The sequence below is a fragment of the Lactuca virosa genome, chromosome 1 (assembly GCF_052849685.1).
Source record: "Lactuca virosa cultivar CGN04683 chromosome 1, Lactuca_virosa_CGN04683_v6, whole genome shotgun sequence".
Classification (NCBI taxonomy): Eukaryota; Viridiplantae; Streptophyta; class Magnoliopsida; order Asterales; family Asteraceae; genus Lactuca; species Lactuca virosa.
Window position 1 is genome coordinate 324,416,327 of NC_136426.1, and position 7,080 is coordinate 324,423,406.

General features: G+C 35.5%; 2 pseudogenes; both read left to right on the forward strand.

Moving 5' to 3' along the window:
• Positions 1-451: 451 nt before the first annotated feature.
• LOC145131299 (putative calcium-transporting ATPase 11, plasma membrane-type) lies at positions 452-2,325 on the forward strand (annotated as a pseudogene).
• Positions 2,326-3,291: 966 nt separating this feature from the next.
• Positions 3,292-3,866, forward strand: LOC145131303 (formate dehydrogenase, mitochondrial-like; annotated as a pseudogene).
• Positions 3,867-7,080: the final 3,214 nt, after the last annotated feature.

Genomic DNA, 7,080 nt, shown 5'->3' on the forward strand with positions numbered 1-7,080 from the left:
CCCCCTTATAGATCGGCTTCGTGAATGAGGCCTACTAACGGTAAGACTAGCATTTTAAGTTATATATATGTATATATATATATATATATATATATATATATATATATATATATATATATATATCTTTACTATATTATTAAGGATATTGCCCATTTCTTGAAAATTAAGAGGTACAACATATATTACCTCATGTACATTAATATTAAGCATATAACCAATCTTATACGTATTACACTACACGGATGATATACGTATTACACACTACACGGATCTTACCCTAATCTCCTAAACATAGTCGCCATCAAACCAATTCTCATCGTCTCCACCAAAGATGCAGTGATCTCCACCAACGTCTCCCACCGAAGGTCCACGGCTGCCGACTTCCCCCACCAAAGATGCAGTGATCTCTCTCGCCTCTCTTTCTCTTTCTCTCGATCGCCATCAGAATGAAATGGAAACCCTAATTTCAAATTATCGTGTATTCGAGATCCTACAGCGAGGTATGTCCCCGTTTACGGTGATTACAAACTCACACACCTCACGACCACACCGGATTGAGAGGGCTCTGCCGAAACCCTAATTTCAAATTATCAGTGATGGCTAAGCGCGAATTGTCAAGCACATTGAAGAACTTGAAGGTAATTATAAGCCGATTCTTGATTTTTTCAGATACTATTCAGTCTTTACTATGCATAACTTTTTTCTCAATCCCCGATTTTTGAGTTTACCCTAATTGTGGGTATACATTGATTGCGGTTGTTGGTATTAAGGACCCGCTTAGGCCAGGGGTTAAGGAAGCGGTGGAGATTTGTTTAGCAGTCGGGATTACTGTGTGTATGGTTACGGGTGATAATATTAACACAGGTCGAGTCATTGCCAAGGAATGCGGTATACTGACTGAAGGTGGGTTAGCCATTGAAGGGCCAGTGTTTTGAGCTAAATCAGATGCAGAAAAGCGTGAACTAGCACCGAGAATTCAGGTACAAACAAAAAAACGTGGTGATGCTAGATCAAAATGTAACCTTTTTTTCTTTTCCTTTATTTTGAAACTCAGGAGAATAGGTGGTTAGTTCTCCAAGACAAGTAATGAGTTACAATCCTTAAATACATTACAGGTAATGGCTAGATCATCACCAACAGACAAGTTAAAGCTTGTAGAGCGTTTGAGGGGTCTGTCTGAAGTTGTTGCAGTCACAGGTGATGGGACAAATGATGCTCCAGCTTTACATGAATCAGATATCGGATTCTCCATGGGTATAGCAGGAACAGAGGTTGGTTTGTGCCTCATATTCATGTCAATTTAGTATAAAAAACTTAATTTAACGAAAAAACAATCCCATATATAATATATTGGTAAGAAGAAGCTAATGTCTGTCATAAGTCATCTGCCATCTCATCTGTAGGTTGCAAAAGAACAAGCTGATGTAATCGTGTTGGAAGATGATTTTGCAACAATTGTAAAAGTAGCAAAATAGGGACGTGCAGTTTACATAAACATTTAGAAGTTTGTTCAGTTTCAGTTAACTGTTAACATCGTTACTCTAATGATTAATTTTGTTTCAGCCTGCATTACAGGTTTGTTCAATCGCCTTCTTTATTAGTCACTCTTTGCTTTCTCACATGTTCTGTGCTTACATAGTTGCATGGATATGAATATTTTTCAGGGTCTCCACCCCTTACCGTTGTGCAGTTGCTATGGGTGAATCTAATCATGGACACTTTAGGTGCATTGGCCCTAGCCACTGAACCACCAAATGATGGACTCATGAATAGACCACCTGTTAAACGAACCGAAAGTTTTATTACAAAGACCATGTGGCAAAATATTATTAGCCAAAGTATTTACCAAATGGTTGTCCTTTTCGTCTTTGAATTTCGCCGGAAAATCCATTCTCAATTTGGACTCAACTGAAATCCTCAATACTTTCATCTTTAACACCTTTGTCTTTTGTCAGGTAATTGAAAATGGCAACATACTTTTTCATTTATTTGTGCATTATAGTAGTTTTTTTTATAATTATGTATGTATAGGTCTTTAATGAAGTAAACAGCCAGGACATTCACAAGTTAATATTGTGTAGGTCTTTTATAATCATGGCATGTTGAGCAGTTGGATATTCGTTGGTGTCATGGTGTCTACTGTTGTTTTTCAAGTTAATATTGTGGAGTTCCTTGGCACTTTTGCAAGCATTGTGCCACTAGACTAGGAACTCTGGGCACTTAGCATTGCAATTGAGTTAGGGCTAATAATCCTGGTAGGCCTATTCCTTCTACCAAGGTAATCATCATTGATTTTCAAACATTTACTCTGTTTCAAGTAATTATTTGGTTAGAGTTATTCTATTTAGAGAGTGTCACTACAACTCTGGCATTTTTATATTAGGTTATGTTTACATATATGAAGTTATATCTCAAATTCTGTAGTGTTTACCTTACATGCAATGCCTATGATGGGCAATTATGACACGACTTATTGGTTATCATGGCTTAGATGGGAGGGAATCATCACCCTATTTTCCTCTCTTTTCACAGTTTTGTTTGGAATGATGTTTCAGTTTGATTTCTTCATGAACAACAGATTTGAAGAAACACCCCAATCGTTTTCACTAGCAAGGGTTTTTTTTTACATTTTCATATTAATTTGTATTAAAATCTGTTCATTTTTTTTATTTTATTGACTTACTAATTTGTAATCTATACCAGGTATTGGGCATATGAATGGGCTGCGTCACCTGACCTACAACAAGCATCATATTTATCTTTATAGTTGGTTGGCGGCTATAAAACAAGGTGAGTTTTGACAACTTCTCATATTTGTATGTGTTTCGTCTCACTTTGAGTTTGCTAATTCTATTTCCCTATTACTTGTGATTTAGTTGAATCCACCATAATTTTAGTCTTCTAGATGTAACATTTGACTTTAGTTTGACATCTCTATGACAATGTTTACTGTAGAAACTGTTGTAATTTGATATATAAATGCAAGAACAACAATTTAGTTTTTGTTGATCTATTTATTACATCATCTAACTCTAATTTGTTCTTGGTACAACAATTATAGAAATGTCAATACTAATAATTGTGTTCCTGAAATGGAATGTTGTATTAAGTGTGGATGTGTGGTGTTTCCATCAAAGTGTCCTAATAATGATTTTATTGGGCTTTTTGGCATCTTGGTTGGACTTTCCACACTTCACTGTAGAAGAGAGAATATATTTTTCATTTCTACTACAAAAAGTTGTAATACCAACAACTATATTTATAATGGTTGAGATGGACACACAATGTAATCTTCTTTACCATGATCAAATTCAAATGGATTCGGAATTGGAGAATCAAATTGGTGCAACATTTGAGGAAGATCTCGATAAGATGCTTCCTAAGTGTGACATTATTGTCATCAATACCCCTTTAACAAAAAAAACAAAGTGAGTATTTTCTTTTGTCAAAGTTAAGATGTTTATATACTAATTTGGGGTATTGATGTGTATGTTTCAGAGGAATGTTTGATAAAGAAAGGATTGGTAAATTGAAGAAGGTGGTTTTGATTGATAACAATGCTGGAGGTGCTATTATGGATACACAAGCTTTTGTTGATGGTTGTAATAGTGGACACATTGGAGGTATGTTTTAACATTAATTCATGTCCCATGAATTCATGACCCTCAACTGATGATTTATTTTTGGTGTGTTTTAGGGTATAGTTGAGATGTTTGGTATCCTCAACCAGCTTCAAAGGATCATCCATGGAGATACATGCCAAATCAAGCAATGACACCTCACATTTCTGTAACAAACATTGATGCACAGGTATAAAATTCAAATATGTATCTTAGATGCTCATTTGATGTTTAATGTAGGGCTAGCAGATGAAGCAACATGATTGCAGATTGGTGTAGTTTATATATTGGACATGTTATAAATGTACAAAACTACATGATTTCAGATTGTTGTTATTTATATATATTGTAAAATCAAGTACGAACTATTAGATGAAATTCCAAATGTAGACTCAACTTCTTTCGTATTGTATGATTATGCACCTAGCAAGTAACTATCCGTTGAAATGAACTATTCAACAAAAAATAGTCTACGAAATGGCCGCAATGAATAGCTCACGTCTAAAGAAAACTAATCATCACTGATAAAACTATCTTCCGAAAGAAACTATTTGCCGCCCGGCGCTTAGCGCAGGTAAACGTCTAGTGTATATATATATATATATATATATATATATATATATATATATATATATATATATATATATATATATATATATATATATTTATATATATATTAATCTTGTAATATTATATAGTATAAGGTTGAATTTTAAACTTGTAAAATTCTAGGGTTTGAAATTTAAATAGATTAAATTAAACATTTCAATCATAAAACTTAAATTTCAAAACTTGAGGACAAGTTTTGAACTTTTCAAAACACAAAGGATCAAATAGCAAATACTTTTAAATTTAATGATTATCAAAATTTGACCTAATTAAGATTATTTACAAGATAATTCACCAAATCAATTCAAATAATCAAATATTATCAAATAGGAAATTTACTATTCAAATAATTGGTAATTATCTCTTGTTTTGTTAAGGATATTGACAAAAAATAATAAAATTCAGATTTTATTAGTTTAAAACGATTTAGGAAATTATCCTTAAGCAAAAACAGAAAATAATCCCGAAATTGCCTCTGTCTGATTCTCCGACTCGCCGAGTCCCTTTATGGACTCGTCGAGTTTATCCTACTCGTCGAGTCCACAATGGGACTCGCCGAGTCAGACAAGCAGTTTGCACAAAAACGATTTTTTCAAGCAAGAACAAAACATATAGCATCAAATACAACTGAAACCAGACAAAGCTTTGATACCATTGTTGGGTTTGAGCCAAAAGAACATCCTATGTGCTCATACAAACCCTAATGCTTGGATCTAGGTTTCACTAATTGTACATGCAATCATCCAAGGCTTACAAAACCTAGATCTATTGAGAATAATTCGAAATTATAAGAAACAAATCAGATCTAGATCATTACCTTTTGTTGCTTGCTTGAATCTTCTTGTCTTTGAAGCTTGGAGTCACAAGTGTCACTCCTCTAATGGCTTACAAACACCAATAGCAACAGGATGATCTTGGAGAGAGGTTGGAGGCTTCTTGAATTCGGCTCTATCACTCTTATGGTTAGTGTAGCCAATTTCTGTAGCCAAAGGGTTCTATTTATACTGTGAGCAGTTAGGGTTTCAGTCAAAACCCTAATTGACAGCTTAAACTCTAAGCAGCCCATGGAACCTTCTGGAATACAGGCCATGGACGAAAATATGATGGGCTCCCATCATAATTTCGTTCACTCCTTTAATCCATTAGGTTTCCCAGCCCAAAATTTAACTATCACACATTTGACAGTTTAAGTTCCCTTTATTCAATTAATCTCTTTTAGTCACCAAATTAATTCCTAATTAATTTATGACTAATATTAATATGATTTCTCCTTTAATATATTATTCTTATAATATATTAATAAACCATAATATATTCTCTCTCTCCATAAATCTCCCTGTCAAGTTGCTATGGTGAAGGCAACTCAAAAGGACCATGCACAACCGGGTCAAGTACTTACCAAATATAGTTACGGGCTTAGACACTAATCCAACACAAAGTGCGAGGCAAGAAAGGTATGAGATCATCACTTCGATGATCACTCCCCGAATGGGTAATGGAGAGTCCCTTACCGCTCATCTACAAAAGATGCAGAGATATGTTGATCCCCTGCTAAAGTTAAATGTTAACTTTGATGAAGAGCTGGAAATTGACATCGTCCTTCACTCCTTGCCTCCCTGCTACAACCAGTTCTGCATGACCTACCACATGAATAAGGAAGAGGTCACTTTGAGCAAGCTTCAACGCTTGCTAAGGACTGCTGAGAGCAATCTCAAAGATAAGTATGTTGCACCAACTCCAACTCCCGCTGTTGCCCCTGTCTTGGCAATAGGGCAAGGGAAGGGTAAGAAGAGGAAGGCTCCCTCAAAGAGCCACCACAAGGGAAAGTCCTAAGATGGTACCTCTTCTAGTGGAACCAAGGTTGGTTTTGCTAAACCCAACTCTAACCCAAAGGAGGCAGAGTGTCATCACTGCCACAAGATAGGGCATTGGAAGAGAAGCTGCCAAAAATATCTGCAAGATATCAAGGATGGGAAGATCAAGTCGTCCTTCGCGGGTATTTACACTATTAAATCTAATGATTCATCGCATTCTATTTCTTGGGTTCTTGATACAAGATATGGTTTTCACATATGTTCTGATTTGCAGGGACTAAGAAGAAATAGGGATGCGGAGCGTGGGAAGATAAATCTAATCATGGGAAATAGAAGATCGTCGCCTGTCACCAAGATTGGAGTATATTCCTTAATGCTTAGTAATGGATTAGGTTTAGATTTAAACAAGTGTTGCTATTCGCCAGATATGGAAAGAAACATCATTTCATTTCATGGTTTTTATAGACAAGGTTTAAGATATTCATTTGATAATGAAAAGGGTTCTATTTATGCTTATCTTAATGGTGTTTTGTATTTTGAAGCATTGCCGTCTAATGGAATATATGAAACTGTGATGATTGTAGATAACTTAGGAAATGATGTATTGTGTGTTGATTCTTCCAATAGTATGGATAAAGCATGCTTGTGGCATTGTCGTCTTGGACATGTCAACAAGAAATGCATAGCCCGACTCCAAAAGGATGGAGTGTTGGAGTCATTCGACCTTAGGGACGATGACGTGTGCGAGTGTTGTGTGGGCCCTTTAGATCCACCACAAGAGACGCGAACCGCTTCTATGTAACTTTCACCGATGATTATAGCATACATGGGTATATCTACTGGCACACCCCGCTAAAGCGGAAACGCAAGATATGACAGCGATAACAGTTTCATTGCAAAAGATAAAGATACATCATCATAGCAGTATTTAAAAGTTTACAACCCATAGCTTAAAAGAAACAAAGTACAAGTTTTTCCAAAACAACATTGTTCAAAATATAACTTCATAATAGCTTCAACACGATGCAGCATGCTCT